This window comes from Sarcophilus harrisii, chromosome 1 (genome assembly GCF_902635505.1).
Source record: "Sarcophilus harrisii chromosome 1, mSarHar1.11, whole genome shotgun sequence".
NCBI lineage: Eukaryota > Metazoa > Chordata > Mammalia > Dasyuromorphia > Dasyuridae > Sarcophilus > Sarcophilus harrisii.
The window spans coordinates 573,692,736-573,710,306 of NC_045426.1; the positions used below are offsets into that span (position 1 = coordinate 573,692,736).

General features: G+C 33.7%; 1 long non-coding RNA gene across 3 annotated transcripts in view; it reads right to left on the bottom strand.

Moving 5' to 3' along the window:
- The window catches only part of LOC116420662, an 83,417-nt gene that overhangs the window by 52,984 nt on the left and 12,862 nt on the right, over positions 1-17,571 (bottom strand). For 2 of the 3 annotated variants that reach the window (XR_004231046.1, XR_004231047.1), the window contains exons 2-3: positions 12,661-12,771; positions 11,521-11,593 (exon numbers count right to left, since the gene is read on the bottom strand). This is a non-coding gene — a long non-coding RNA (uncharacterized LOC116420662). The remainder of the gene's footprint in view (positions 1-11,520; positions 11,594-12,660; positions 12,772-17,571) is intronic. The other variant, XR_004231048.1, reaches the window with a different exon arrangement.

Consider the following 17,571-nt stretch of genomic DNA (forward strand, 5'->3'; position numbering starts at 1 on the left):
TCTGGCCTATAACATCTCCTTGTAGGATTAAATCAATAATCCTGAACCATGCTAAATTAGATAACTATTGTCTCTATCAATTCCACTGACTTAGTATCTTGTAAGAATCCTTTGTTTAAAGTTCAGTTCTGGCCCATAGCATTATTATATTGGCCTTGCCTTTCATGAACAAATAATATTTCTCCAATTATTTAAATTCAATTTTGTTTATAAGATTTTTAAAATTTTGCTCATATAGTTCATGGGTGTGTATTTACAGATATACTCAGGTGTTTTAGCTTTCCAGAGTTATTTTAAATGGGTTATCTCTTCTTATCTCTTCTTGTAAGGTTTTGTTTTTCCTATATAGGGATGCTGGTGATTTATGTGATTTACTTTATATCCTGCTTTTGCTAAATTTATTCATTTTTTCAATCAACTTTTCAGATTAATATTTGGGATTTTCCAAGTATATTTTCATATCATCTACAAAAGAGATAGTTCTGTTACCTTATTCCTTATTCTGATTCCATATATTTCTTTTTCTTCTCTTATTGCTATGGTTAGTATTTCCAATGCAATATTGAATAATATTAGTGTCAGTGGGCATCCTTATTTCACACCTTATAATACTGGTAAGGTTTCTAACTTATCCTCAATACAAATAATGTTTGTTGAAAGTTTAAGTTAACATTTTAATCAATTTAAGGAAAAATCCATGTATACCTAGATTTTCAAGTGTTTTTAATATAAATGAGTATAGTACTTTATCAAAAAAAATTCTGCATCTATTGTTATCATTGTGTGACTTTTTTATCATTTATATAATCAATTCTGTTAAGTTTATTTATTTATTTAAAGGATTTACTTTCAAGATATTTCAAAAAGAGAGATATTTCAAATAATGGGGAAATAGTATTTATGATGAGATTTTCCAGGTGCACTTGTTTGTGGACAGTATTACACTGATAGCACCTAATCACATCAGATCCAGCTTTAAGATGCAATTTAAATACTTCCCTTTTCCATAAAGCTAACTATTAAATTCCCTTAATCAAGTGTGGTATTCCCTTCCTCTGAATTCATATAGCTTTACAGAATCTCAGAATTAAAAAGAATTTAGAAATATATTTCACCCTATAATTGAAAAAAAAACTACCTCTAATATAATATGTTTGACAAGTGGTCATCTGATCTTTGAAAAACACAGGTTAAAAAAGCCTACTCTCTATGAAAGCAACCCATTTTATCCAGGAAGTTTTTTTCTTTTAGTAAAACAAAATAAGCAACTTATATCCACCATCCCTACTTCTGCTTTTAGTCATTACAAAGTTTCTACACTCTTTCAAGATAACTGACTACTCAGAATCACATCTGTAACATATCTCTGGCATATAGCTTACTGGGGTCACATAATATTTCTCATTAAAAGTAATTAGATCCTTTCTGAACAACTTCCTACTTTTTTGAGGTGTTGTCTTCTTTTTTTCTCTCTCTCCCTTTCCAATCCAAAGATCATTCTCTTTGGCAGGCGAAAAAGAACAGAAACAAAAAAAATCAAGCAAAATCTAGTGTATTTGTATTTTCTGTTATCATTCAATGCATCCTGAGCAGGGGTCTGCACTTGAGTAGATTTACTTTTACTTATTCTTATTTTCTGATCCTTCTCATTTCCCCAATAAACCTTGAAATAGATCTTTATTGTCATTAGTTGTCACTAGATTCAATTCGTTCTGTGTTTTTGCACTCTCTATGTTAAACTAACAGGACTTTGTTTTGTTTTTGCATTTTAAAAAATTATTGTTGTTGCTTTAAAAATGTTTGGGAGAAGCCCTTTTTGTAGTGGCAAAGAACTGGGAACTGAGTAGATGTCCATCAGTTAGAGGATAGTTGAATAAATTATGGTATATGAATATTATGGAATTCAGAAAAGTCTGGAGAGACTTGCATGAACTGCTGCTAAGTGAAGTGAATAGAACCAAGACTATGTTGTACACAGCAACAACAAGAATATGTGATGATCAGTTCTGATGGATGTGGCCCTTTTCAACAATGAGGTGATTCAGGCGAATTCCAATAGAATTGTGATGGAGAGAACCATCTGCATCCAGAAAGAGGACTATGGGGACTGAATGTGCATCACAACATAATATTTTCATCTTTTTGTTGTTATTTGCTTGCTTTTTGTTTTATTCCTCATGTTTTCCTGTTTGATCTGATTTTTCTTGTGCAGCATAATAAATGTGGAAATATGTATAGAAGGATTGCCCATGTTTAACACATATTGGATTACTTGTTGTCTAGAAAAGGGTGGAGAGGGATGGGAGAGAGAAAAAAATTGGAATACAAGGTTTTTCAAGGGTGAATGTTGAAAAGTATTTTTGCATAAATTTTGAAAATAAAAAAAGCTATTATTAAAAAATTATTGTTGTTGGCCAATTGTTTCCATAATGTCCAACTCTTTGTGACCCCGTTTGTGGTTTGCTTGGCAAATATACTGGAGTAATTTTCCATTTCTTCTTCAGCTCATTTTACAGATCAAGAAAATAAAGCAAAGAGGGATAAATGATTTGCCCAGAGTTATGCAACTAACAGGCACTTAATCCACTCTGCCACCTAGCTGCCTTTTTTTTTAATTAGCAAGCATTTATAATTCTGCTCTTCCCACTGAAAAAAATGGAAAAGAAAACAAAAATTCCTATTCAAGCAAATCAAATTCCCATATTAGTAAGGTCCAAAATTGTGTCTTATTCTTGGATATTCAGCCCATTTCCTGTCTTCCAAAGTATGGGTAACATTCTCATCATCCTTCCTCTGGAATCGTGGCTGGTCACTGAGTTGATATTTTTAGAATTTTAGAATATCTTTTATAATTGTGCTATCCTTCATTTCCACTCTTGCTTTAACCTGTAGACGTCTTTTAAAAATCTAGGTTGGTTGATGAGCATCCTGCATATCCATTTTAATTTTTAACTAACAGAAAATTAATATCATTTTCCCACACCATCCCTTTGAGGAAAAAAAAAGAAAAATAAATTCCTTATTACTCATTTATAGTCACATGTAGTAAAGCAAAATAAATTATGCTCAAGAAATACTCTGTACCTTATATTCATCACTTCTCTGTTAAGGAGGTAGATATAGAATCCTTGTTATTGGCTTTCTTCTTGTTCTTCATAAGAATTATTTCTCTTTGTTTTCAGAATTGCATGCTTGATAGTCAGTAGCCCATCTCTCCTGGTCTGATATCCTTAGTAATCAGAAGTTAATCATTCTTTTTAATTAAGCAACATATAGAAATCTAACCTGATTTTCAAATACTAATTTCTCAACTACCTATTTATTTTCTAAATCCACTTTTTTCTTCTGATGATCTTATCTTGGGTTGGCAACAAGTGTGAGGATACCACTTGTTAATATCTTTAGTTTCTTGCCTGAGATTTCATAATATTTAGCATTGTTTTCTAGATTTATTCAGGTAATCACTTGAATCATCATAAGCAAGTAGCAGTTATCTAGTTTATGTATTGAATTCTTGATCACATACTGGATATATGCCCCAAGAAAGGAACACAATTGTTTACAGATTTACAGCTGTTTCCAATCTTTGGGAAAGGAAGCACTAACTCCTATTCTTTGTTCCATTTTCCGCTGACCCTAATTAGATGATGGGAAATAGATGTAGTAGTGGTAATGCTGGTTCAAAGGGCCTAGACAGTTTAAGAATTCTTTGGACATAATTCCAGATTGTTCTCCAAAATAGCTTGATCAATTCACAATTCCATGAACAATTCTCTCTAGGTCCTTATTTTATTCCAATCTTTCTCTTCATTCTAGTTCTTTCTTTCCTTCAGTTTTAACTCTTTAATCCTCTCAAATCTAAATTCCCAGATTCGAATTCCAACTTTGTTTTCCATTCTGAAGAACTCTCAAATCCTTCTTCATACCTCATCTTCAGTATTTCTCCTAATTTTCCTTATTTTGCTGTATCTCTGGATCAGCATCTAGAACACATTGACTACTTTGACTTATACTCTAAGTATTTCCACACCAGCACAGCACACTATCCATTAGCTCTGGAGATTGAGCTACCTTATTATTTGGACACGCTTAATACTTATGAACATTTGAAGTGGAGATGTCTCTAAACTTGTACATTACCCATTTCTTTTATTTATTTAATGCACATTTCTTTTGAGCTAGTGAAATTCTGCTTTGTTCATAAAGCACAGTACCTCCTTTGATGCAGGCACACCATGCTGAGTGACCTTTTGCTTTTATCTCCCATGACTTACAGTTAATTCCGAAGTTTTTCAGAGAGCTCTTGAGGGTGTCCTTGTATTGCTTCTGCTGGCCACTATGTGAGCACTTTCTTTTATGAGTTCTTTGTAAAATAGTCTTTTAGGCAAACATACATTTGGCATTCAAACATCATGGCCAATCCATCAGAATTGAAATCCCTGCAGTAGTTTGAATATTTGGCAGTTTAGCTCAAGAAAGGACCTCAGTGTCCAGTATCTGAACTTGCCAACAATTCAAATGGAAGCATTTCAGTTTTCTATCATGGTGCTGATAAACTGCCCAGGTTTCACAAATATACAATGGGGTTAGCACAACAGCTCTTCAACTTGGCAAGATCCTTCAGCACTTCCCAAATGCTGAGCTAGCTCTAGCAATGCCATGACAACCTCATCATCTAGGTGTACATCCTTAAAAAGTATACTGCCAAGGTAAGTGAACTTATCCACAATATTCAGATTTTCTCCATGTGCTATGATCAATGGTTCCACATATGAATGGTATATTGCTGACTGATGGGATAGCTGTGTTTTCTTGGTGTTAGTGGTCATACCAAAATTAGCACAACCAATAGAGAATCAACTCATACTTTAATTTTGGCATAGTATCATCATAGTTTCAGCTAGGATTTAAATCCAGGTCATATTAACTTTCAGTTCCTCTCTCTCTCTCTCTCTCTCTCTCTCTCTCTCTCTCTCTCTCTCTCTCTATCATATTATGCTACCCTCAATGTCCCTTTTAGCTTTAAATCTATGTCCTAAGACTTCTGGTATCTACTCCCATAGTGACTTTATGCCTTACAATGCATCCTCCCCAATACCCTAAGCCAATACACAAATACATCTCTCACATACATTCCAACATCACTCAATCAACATACTTGTCTTCCAAATGCCAAACATCTTCCTACACAGTGGAAATACAAAGATAATAGGAAAAAAAAAAAAACTTGCCCTTGAAGCACTTACATGTTGTGTGTGTGTGTGTGTGTGCGTGCGTGTGTGTGTGTATGTAAAACATAAAAATAAATTGTGGAGATCAGGAAATCAGGAAATACTTCATGTATAAGGTTTCATTTTCAGGACTATAAAAGAAACAATGAGTTCTAAGAATCAGAAATGAGATGAGAGTGAATTATAAGCATGGGGGACACCTTTGCAAAAATGTACAGAAAACAGAAATGGAATCTTTTGTATAAGGAACATGGATATAAAGAAATTTATCTTTGTCTAGATTGTCATGATTTTATATCTTTGACAAGGAAGTAACATAATAAAGTTGGAAAGATGGGTCAGTATTTGATCAAAAGGTTTCCAAAAATTGCAGCAAATCTTATTCGAGCTTCAGAAAATGAGAGATTATTGTTGAATAGAGAATAGTTGAGCAGAGCATGCTCAATCCAATACTTTAGGAAGCTTGGATTTATAGATTAGTAGAGGATGAACTGAAAGGGGAAATATAGGAAGCTACTTTGTATTCACCATAGCATTAGCTACAATGCTTTGCCCATAATAAACCTAAATAATTGTGCTATAAGTTCAATTATGTTGATTTTAATTAAAAAGCTGAGAATAAGGGGTTTTAATCTTTTGTGTGCCATAGACACCTTTGGTACTCTCACAAAGTCTATGTATCACTTCTCAGAATAATGCATTTAAATGCGCAAAATAAAATGCATAGAATTATGTAGAAAAATTATATTGAAATACTTTTCAAAACACTTTTCCAAATATTTAAATATTGCTAATATTTATTTTAATGCATATAATATTTTAATTTACATATCAACTTAATTTTAATTAATTAATTTAGGTAATGTGATTATATGATATATTGATTTATTAATATAATTTTAATTTATATAAGAACATATTTTTGCATTCATGGAGCCTAAGATAAAAATCCCTGAATAGAGTTTGGGAAAAGATTTTTGTGAGAGAGAAGTCAAAATGAAAGAAATCTAGATAGTCTGAAAATAAAGTTAACTGTCAGGATCAGGAAAGATATGAGACACATCTCAATGCTTTGGAGCTACAAAATAGGAATGCTTATAGCTGTTTCTCTATACTATGCAAAAAATGGTTGGAAAATAAATAAAATGCTATATGTGAATACATTTTTTGAGTTCTCGGGGGGGAGCATTATGTGATTTATGACATTATTATTATAAAAATTGTTAGTTATTTTTGTCTGAATTTATGTAATGACTCATCCTAAATTAAGCCTGTAGAACAATGATGGGGGGGGGGGAGGGGAGAGAATTATGAGACATGCAAGTATTCCCTGTCCTTGTGAAAGGCTATGGTACTCAATTCTTGAATATTTTTATTAATAGAAGAGAAGAGACTTTGGGAACTATCTTTTGATTCATTATTTCCTGAACATCATCTTCTCTGAGATACTTAATCTTATAATGCACCAAACATTTTATCAGTGACCTCTGCTTTCAATAAATTATTTTTAACATCCCCATATAGAGTCTGATGATTCTTATAGACTCTGCTAATTCCTTTAAATGGTTACATATTCCTTTTGAAATCAGAGATAGTTTCCTTTTTTCCTTTTTTATTTCACTTTTTGGATTACAATTTATATTCTTGAAATTTCATTCTATAATGTTGCTATTATTCCTTGGGCTGATTCTTTACTATCTCACACAAGTTTCTACTTTTTCCCACTATAAATTGCCTTAAACTTCCCTGTTCTTTAGAAAATGTTTTCCCCATTCTCAATTCGTGTTTTGCTAAGTGGTAGATATAACCCTTGGGCTTACACCAATTTATTTTCTAACACTTTCTTTTCCCTTCTGTAAGCCTTAATTCTCTCCATTATATTATTCTGTTATCACATTTTATTTGCAATCATTACTCCTTACTTTTTTCCTAAATTTTGTCACATGGAAATTCAGCAACCTTATTTTTCATTTCTGTATCAAGTATATTTTTCACACAAACTTTGCTCTTCTATAAAATATAATCTTTATTGCCTCTGCACCAGTGCTAAAACAAATGTGGGTCTCCTGATAATTTATGCAGCCTTATGAAGAATAAAGGGAGACATCATACCCTTCAAAGGTCCAATGGTCTTATATTGCTTAAGAAAATTATTCTGCTCCTTGGGCTTGCTTCTCCCACTTAGTACATATTTAATACAGACTAAAAAGTTTTGTGTCCCTGAGCACAGAGTTTTGATCACACTAGGAAAAGAGAATAAAAATTTAAATAGCATTTATTTGTGCCAGGTACTTTAAAATATTGTGTATTTTTATCTACATAATAATTCTGCAAAGTAGCTACTACTACTTTATCCCCATTTTACAGATAAGGAAACTAAGTCGGAGACTAAATTGCTTAGAGTCATACAGTTAGTAGGTAATCTGAGCCTGGTTTTAAACAAATCTTCCTAACTCCAAGCCCAATACTATATCCAGTTTTTGAGAGCTACTCCAATTGGAACTTAAATATTTATTGGCTTGATAAGAGAATAGAATCTGATTTCCACGTATCACAAAATACTCTAGGTATAATCTTCTTAGTTTGATTATATTTATCCTCAAAATTCAGGAAAGGGTAGGATTGGCATGACCTCTAGGCTAGCACCTTAGGAAGGTGGTAAAGTTAAATTCTTTGAGAAAAGCTCATTCTATGTTAGAAGGTGTGGGAGTAATTTGGGATTACCATCAAGTCCTCTTCTCCCCTACATTTTCAAATAAAACCAATAAGCATTTATTAAATACCTTCCATATGCCAGAAACTGTGCTAAGCTCTAGGAATATAAAGAAAAATAATTTTTAAACAATCTAAAGGGGAAGGGAAAATGCAAACAACTAGGTACAAACAATCTAAGTACAGGATAAATTTGAGATTATCTCAGAAGGAAGGCAACAGAATTAACAGAGATAGAGAAAGTCTTATTGGAAAAAGTTGGACTTTAGATGAATCTTGAAGGAAATCAGAGAAACAAAGAAGTGAGGAGGAGGAGGGAGAGGATTCCAAGAATGAGGGGCAGTCAGGGAAAATGCCTAGAGTCAGGAGATAGCCTCTTGTGCAAAGACCAGCAAAGAAACCAGCATTCTTGAATTGCAGAGTATGCAGCAGAGAAAAGTTAATGTTCTTGTTGTTTGTCCTTCATTTTTTAAAAGAATCAGTGACACCATGAAGCTGATGTCTTGACATACCAATAAACTGGATTTAAGTGGGACAGAATTGCACAAATTATCTTCTAGAGTCACTGGAATCCAGTGAATCTAATTATCTTCTAGAGTCACTGGAATCCAGTGGCAAGATAAAGTCAAGTGGTGATAGCCCAGGATTCAGTCAGTGACCTTGAAGTCTTTAATGTCTGACCAAGCTTAGAGCTCCACAGCATCTGCTTCAGCCACTTTCAGAGTTATTGAAAATCCTTAAGAGCACCTAAATTGCCAGTATCATCCTCGTATACATTTAAATGATAGAGAAATATGTAATATTTTCTGGCATTGCTAGTACTTTTTGTGTGTGATATCTCCCAGATAAAAGATGGTCTGATATAAAGATGCTACATCATTGTAAAGAAGTATCTAAGGTGGTGCAGTGGATAGAGTACCAGCCCTGAAGTCAGACAGACCTGAGTTCAAGTCTGGTCTCAGATACTTAACACTTCCTAGCTGCGTGATTCTGAGCAAATCACTTAACACCAATTGCCTTAGCAAGAAGAAAGTATCTAGATTTTTAAGACTGTGATGTTCATTTATTCAGCAAATATTACAGGAATGTCTACTATACACTTTGCATTGTGCTGGATACAGGAGACATAAAGACAAAAATGAAATAGTTCTTGTTTTCCAGGAAGGGACAACATATATTGAGATAAATGTAATGCCAAAAGAAACTGAGCAAGACAGAGATTAGAGACCAATTCAATAGTTTATTAAATGGAGAGAAATACTGGGACCAATGGATCCCAGGGCTAGATGAGACTATCATCTCAAAGAGTCTAGCCCAGAGTATCCAGACAGCGAGCCTGTTATGGAATAACAAGAACAATGACATAATGCAGAGACCTAGGTGGGGATAGCCTCATAAATGGAGGTTACTGATATTCTAATGATATTAAGGAATGTCTATAACACCTTTATCTCAACCATTAAGAGGGGACGGTCATAACCTTAAGGCAGAAATATGAAATAGGACAAATGGAGGAACTGGTCACCCCATTAAAAGTGACCTTTGGCATTACATAAACAGTATGTGTGGATATATGTGTGTGAATGAAATAGAATATATGTACATGAATATACATACATATATGTATATATACATATTTTAACATGAGTTTAAATCTAACCTCAGATACTTACTAGCTGTGTGGCCCTGGACAAGTCATTCAACTCAATTTGTCTCAGTTTTTTCATCTGTAAAATCCATAAAGAAGAGAAAACTAGAAGGAGCTGGTAGACAGCAATACAATTTTACAGAATTGAGTTAACAAAAAGCCTTTGGATATAAAAAATAAGAGATCATTGACAATATTAACGAGAGAAGTTTTCATTGAGGAATGAGATGTTTCTTTATTTTTTTAAAAAAGTTCTTTTGTTGATAAAACGTGGGGTTTACACTAGACCTACAAATTGCCTTCTATCTCTAAAAATCTTAAGTTCTTAAATTTGCAAAATTGCCTCCCATCCCCTCTCCTACTGCAAAAGCAAAAGTTATTAGCTACTTCTAAGACAGTTTCTCTGGCAACATGATAGTCTCACAGAGCACTGAACTCACAATCAAAGAAATGAAGATATTCTTAGCCATATCACTAACTCATATGAGATCTCGGCCACAACTCCTGTAAAATAGGCATAGAAAGTATTACCTATTCTTTTAAATATACATAAAACACATAAGAAGTATTTGAAAAAGAGCTACTATAGAAAAAATGCATAAAATATCACTGATAATATCTGATATCCAAGATATATAGAGAAGTTAAAACACACACTTATCTATGTATGTACATATATGTATATGTGTGTGTGTTTATTGGCATATATATGTGGATGTTCATTTTCCCCCAGTGGACAAAAATGATGAGCAAAAAAATTCTCCCCCAAAAAATGAATTATTAACAACACATGGAAAAATTATCCCATGTTCCAAATAATGTGAAATGCAAATCAAACCAATTCAGATTTTATCTCATGCACAGAAAATGGACAAATATGATAAAAGATGGAAATAATCAATGTTTAAGAAATTGGCAAAAGAAAGACACATTAAAACTCTGTTGGTGAAGCTGTGAATTAGTTCAACCATTTTGGAAAACAATTTGGAATTTTACTACAATAGTAACTAAACTGTATTTTTTGACCTAGATATGATTTTCCCCTATGCTATTTAGATATGTATCCCAAGGAGGTAAAAGAGAGAAAATCTCACATATGCCAAAATATTTATAGGAGCATATTTTGTACCAAAAGTACTAAAACAAAAAAGTGGATACCCATCAATTGTGGAATGACCACACTGTGATACACAAATGTAATGAAATTTTAATACACTATAAGAAGATAAGTCACTCAGTGAATAGAGAACTATTTTTCATAAGGATCTGAGCTCAAATATGACATCTGATATTTCTAGCTGTGACTCTGGAGAAGTCACTTAATCCTGTTTGCCTCAGTTTCCTCATCTGTAAAATGAGCTAGAGAAAGAAATGGCAAACCATTCTAGTTTCTTTGCCTAGAACACCCCAAATAAGGTCATGAGGAGTAGGACATGGCTGAAACAACTGAATAGCATCTATGAGTGGATTTGAAAATTTTAAGGAGGCATAGGAAGATATATAAATGTATGGGAAGCAAATAGAACCAGAAAGACAATATAAACAATGACAAAAAAGAGGAAATAATAAAAAAAAAAACCCAAATTAAACTGCTTTTCAATTATAATGAACCCTAAGAAGGAATGAGGAAATGTATCTCTTTATTTTTTTTTTTTGCAAAGTTCAATGACAATAAGTATTAGAATATCACATATATATAGTGATTATACTGTATAGATTATACTGTATAGAATAATGGGGCTGGAATCAGAAAGACTCACAAATCTAGTCTGACACTTATTAGCAATTCTGGGCAAGTCACTTAACCCTGATGACTTAGTTTCCTCATTTGTAAAATGATCTGGAGAAGGAAATGACAAACATTCCGGTATCTCTGCCAAGAAAACACTAAATAGGGTTACAATCAGATACAACTGAAAAATGACTTACCAAAAGTCGTTATTTGGTTAGCTTCTCTAAACTGCTTTTTTCCCCTTTCATGTTTTTTAAAAGAGATAGTTCACTGAGTGGTAAAGAAGAAGAGATGCATTCAGAAATGAAAGTAATATAAAAAGAAGATATTATTAAAATTAAATATTTAAAGGAAAAGAGTGCAATCAAAAAGTAGGTTTTATGTTGAGACTTTAACACCCATTTGGGGAGACATTTAGTCTGAAAAAAAGGAGAAAATGAAGTATCCACATGTGATATGTTTTTATATTTTATAGATTAAAGTTTTAGGACATCCACTAAAATATTCTGGCAAGGGTTGTCCTTCTGGTACAGACCATCAGAGGATTATAAGCAAAGCTTTGAGCAATTAAAATTTTCTTTGATCATGAAAAGCAAAGGAAATGCAAGTCATTTGAACTTCATACCATTTTTTACACTACAATGTGGGGGAGGTGGATTTTTCCAAAGAGAAACATGATTATTTATTTAGAACAATAACATATAAAATATATTTGATTCTTAAATATAGTTCAGTGATATCAATTAGTATCAAGAAGTTTTTATAATTGTAAGCATTTCATTTTCCCACAAAAAATTATCAGATAGGTATGTCCATTTTACTGATCAGGAAACACATTCAGAAAGAATAAATGTATTATTTATAGTCATATATTTAGAAAGATTCTGAGTTAGAATTTGAACCCAGATCCCCCTCCAAGTTCATTGGTCTATAAACCATGATGTAGTTCCTTCCCTCATTGGGATAAAGGAAAACCATCCACACGTTCTTATCATAGTTTGTCTTGCTTAAGACACCCATACTATATATGTAAATATACTTCATTGCATATACATGTAGCATATAATATATAGAGAGATATGTTTAAATATAAATGGCAATTTATCACACAAAGAGATTCTAAAAGTCTAAGCATAAAAAGCATACTTTGTCAATTAGGTGTGATAAGCCTTAAGTTGCTAATCATTTTTATTAATGCCTCAACAGCATACCCCATACCTTCTTCAGGGCTTTGTCCATTACTTATAATTTGTTAAATAATTAAATTCAATGTTAATGCTTTCTTGCTACTTATATTTACATTATTCTTCTTAGCTCCTTTCTCCAAATCTCCCTACCTGATTCTTTTCCACATTCTAAATTTGGCAGACTTTGAAGAGCGTTTATCTCTGCTTTCTCTGATTTATCTATGTCATCTGGCTCTTCCTCTTCAATCTTCCTTTACAAACCTAGAAAAAAATAGAATGCATAATATCTACATCCCAACAAATCTTAATTCTTTCAAGCCCATTCTCTGTTACTTGATGCCACACTATGATTTGGAATTTTATGACCAGGCTTCTTAAAGGAAATAGAACATTTCATCAAAATTATAATGACTATTATTATCATAGTAATTAAAATTTATATAGCATTCATAATTATTATCTCAGTTGATCCTCAAAATAACTTTAAGAGGGGAGGGCTTTTATTAATCCTCCTCTATAGATGAGAAAACTGAGGCTGACAGAAGTTAGATGACTTGCCCAATGTCATGCAGCTAGTAAGTATCTGAGGTTGTATTTGAAATCAGATGACTTCCTGACCTCAAACTGGGAGCTCTATCCACTATACCACCTGCCACTTTGAGAAGATATAAAACAATAACCAAAAAAAAAAATGTAGTATATAAATATCCAACAATTTGTGTCTTTATTCATACCATTTCATTTACCCAAAATACTCTCCCCTCTCCTTTCCTATTTTCTTTTGGATTCATCTCAAGTCCTCATTTTTCTTTATGGTTCTAGACTTCAGGCATCACTTATTCCTAGAAATTCCTATAACAATGTGTGTATGTATATTAAAGAAGGCAGAGTTGTTCACTATGTGCCAGTCACTGTGCTAAGTTCTGGGGATACAATAAATGGTAAAAGATAACTCCTGCTTTCAAGAAAATTATGGGAACCTTACAGACAGATCTATTGTGACTTAGTTACAGTTCTCATCTTGATGTGAGAGGTGCTCCCATCATTCTTCATTTAAATGACTCTCCCATAGAACCATGAGCCAAGGCTAAATAATCAGCCTCATCTAACTCCCTCTAACATCCCCACTTACTGCATGCCTTCCACTTTCCAAATAAGTCACTCAGGAGAAGGAGGGGACTTTTAAGGTGTGTGAGCAAGCAAAATAGCCAAGTGCAATATGGATGAGAGTTGGAAAATCCAGCAGCTCTCTGCCTGGGCAACTACTGCACGCCTGGAATATGCAGAATTCAGTGGCTGTGCAGGTGCAGAATGATGACTGGTGTCTGTGTGGATGATTACCCTAATCAGAGAAGCTGCTAAACAACTTCAGCACATTCTGGGGGATGTAAACTGCCCAAGAAATACTACTGTCAGCAGTGTCATTTCTGAAGTGAGGACAATATATAGACCGGGAGAACAGCTACTGGGCTGCTACCTAAACATCTTGATATTATTTAGAGAGTGAGAACAGAATGTAGGTTGTGGTTTTTCCTTTGTTTTCTGAGAAGACCATGATATCAGGGAAATGATGCCATGACTTTCACATGATTGGATTTAAGTGAGGAAGACTATTCAAGGTCAACTGCCTCACTTTCCCCTCCAGAGCCATCTGGGTCTAACGGCAAGATATTTATCAGGGCAACTGGAGATGGCCCTAGAAGTAGTGGCAGATCATGGCCTTTTTAATCTAAGTCTTCAACAGATCTTAATTTGACTGAGGTTATATATCCATTCAGTAATTAAGGTTAGGTAGCAATGAAAGTAAAGAGTAAGAAAATAGAGAAAGAATCATTCCCATGGATGCAACTCTTACAGTGATTAAAGGTTAGAAAAATGTAGGAAATGTGGCAACTCAGGCATAAATGATAGAGTGCTTGGGTTTAGGAATAATTATTCCTGAGTTCAAATCTGGCCTCTGACACTTCCTCATCCATAAAATAAGCTGAAGAAGAAAAGGGCAAGCCAATCCAGTATCTTTGCCAGGAAAATTGCAAATGGAGTCACAAAAAGTCAGACAGAACTTAACAAGAGACATTGTATTTTTTAAAAATCCATCACTGAAATCTGTGTGTAGCAATTATCTCCAATGATCACACATCCCCAACTACTTCTTGATGTCTTTCTTTTTGTTGCAATAGTCAGTAGACATGTGTTAAATGTATACTATGTGTCAGTCATAGCACTAAGAGATGGAGATACAAATAAGAAAAAGAAAATCAAACCCTGACTTGAAGGAATTTACAATCCAAAGGAGGAAAAATGATACACAAAAGGAAGCTGAAAGGGGGAGTACCTAGGAACACTCAGAAAAGGGGAGGGGAGATGATATTCATGGAACTGAAACCAAGCAGAGTCCTAGATAGAAAATGAAGAGCTAACTTGGAAAGTTTTGAGCTCTCTATAAAGGAAGTTTGAGTTTACTGCTCTGCACTTCAGCCTTCCCAATCACTGGGAAAAGGCAATTGAGAAGATGTTGAACATCAAAATTGAGTCAATTGGCTTAATGATGAGATTTCAGGTAGAAGGCACAATTGTGGAGTTGAAACCAAGCAGAGAAGCTAATTGAAAATGAAGGCAAAAAGCTCTCTGAAGATATTTCCTCAATTGGTCTTCTAAAATTTTCTAATCAAAGGATCATATCATTGGAATTGATTTTGTAGGTTATCTAGTCCAAGAACTTTTGGACAAAAATTCTAAAAATTGTGTCCCTTGTCCTTTGTCCACTTCCTTAAAAGTCAAATGTTGTTCATAGTTCTAGTCTAGGTCTTCTTCCTCAATGTCTCCAATTTGACTTTATCCAAAATTCTCAGTGCTGCCCTACTGTCTCTAGACTAAAATTCAAAATATTGACCCCAAGAGTTTAAGGCTTTCCCTCTAATTAGATAACACCATGGATAGAATGCTGGGTTCAGAATTAGGAAAACCTAAATTCAAATCCATTCTCACACATTAGCTATATAACTAGAAAAAAATTTCTGCTTCTACCTCAGTTTCCTAAACTGTGTAGTGGGGATCATAATAGCATCTACCTCACAGAATGGTTGTGAGAATCAAAGAAGATATCTGTAAAGCAATTAATACAGTGCCCAGCATATTGTTGCTCAGTCATGTCTAATTTGGGGACATGGGGTTTTCCTGACAAAGATACTGAGGTGGTCTGCTATTTCCTTCTCCACTTTTATGCAAGGAGTTGAATGACTTGGGTTAAACAGCTAGTAAGTATCTGAGATCGGATTTGAACTCTGGTTTTTCTGACTTCAAGCCAGGATTCTATCTACTGCCCCACCTAGCTACCCCCACTAGGCACATAGTAGTAGGTGCTGGATAAACATTTATTCTCTTCCTCTCTTCTCTTTTCTTTTCCATCTGGCTCCCACTCACCTTTTCAATCATTTCAGAATTCTACCTTTTATATACCCTCTGTTCTAATAAAACTGTACTATTACTGATTCTCTATACATGATATTCCAACTCTGACCTTTGCATGAATGGTATTTATGTCCAGAATGTCCTCCCTCATTTCCTTTACCTTGTAGATTTTCTAATTTCCTACAAAACACAATTGAGGTGCCACCATCTACATGAGCTTTCTTTTTATTCTTCTCTATTATAACCATTCTCTCCCTGTTGAAATTACTTTTTATTAATTTCCATTTACTCTGACATTTATTTGTGTACAAATTGTATCTTCCCAGTAGAGTGTAATTTCTCTCAAAATAGGTACTGTTTAATTTTTATCTATCTCACCCTAACCTCAGCACAATTTTTTTTACATAGTAGATAGCAAAAATTGTTAATTAATTGAATTTTTTGATATCTCAGAATCCTTAATTTCAAAAACATTGATCATGGAGTAAAGTCTTCATAACCTAAAAGACAAATATTATTTCATTCTCTCGAAGATTTTTTTTATTTTATTCACACGCTCTCTATCAATGCAAATTATATCTTCTTCATATCTAAGGAGATAGTTTAATGAATTGGTATAACAAAAAAAAAGTGAATCAAAAAGCACCTAATTCTTGGGTAGGGAATAGATTGATCCTTGACAACGAGCTCTCAGATTTTCTGGACCACTTCTGGTAGAAGTTGCCAGAGCTTGAATTTTGCTACTATGCGTGGGTTTTAAGAATCCGGAAAGATATCCATGTGGGCAGAGTTACTAGAAGGGGCAGATAGGAGGTGCAGTGGATAGAGCCCCAGCCCTGAAATCAGGAGGACCTGAGTTTAAATCTGTCCTCAGACACTTAACACTTCCTACCTGTATGACCCTAGGCAAGTCACTTAACCCCAATTGCCTCAGGGGTAAAAAAGTTACTAGAAGAGGATTTTAGCAACAAATATTAATTAAACCCCAAAATTTACACTGTTTTGTAGCTAATGGTTGATATTAAAGGGGATACCATTAATGAGGAAGAGGAGGATCATATGGTAAATAAGTAAAAAACAATTTACTGAAACAATTTTGGAACAAGCAGCTATCCCCAAATTAAGATAAAAGAAGGCCATCCAATATGAGTAAAAGTAGCATACTTCTGGATAGAGTCTATGAAATATTGATCTAAAAGAGAAATCAAAAGGCAAAGTGCATGAAATTGATTAGTATTATGTCAATAAAAAAGCATCCTTAAAAAGTTGTCATAGACTTTTGTTTTAAAAAGTTAAGGAAGTTTTACAACAGATTATCAGCATCAGAAACTACAGAATGTTTGTCCTCAAGAAGAAGACAATGACTACAACAATTTTGGAACCAACTCACCATCAGAGAGAAAACCATTGTATATAATCATCTAAACATAAGTGATCCATAAAAAAGTACAAAATAGATTTCACTAATAAAATATTACTTAATAATAGCTAATATTTATATAGTATTTTAAAGTTTGCAAAAGCACTTTGTACATATTTTTTATCTTCATAACAGACCTAGGAAGTAGATGCTATTATTATCTTCATTTTACAAATGAGGAAACTGAGGCAGAAAGTGGATAGATCATTTGCTCAGAGTAACATAGGTAG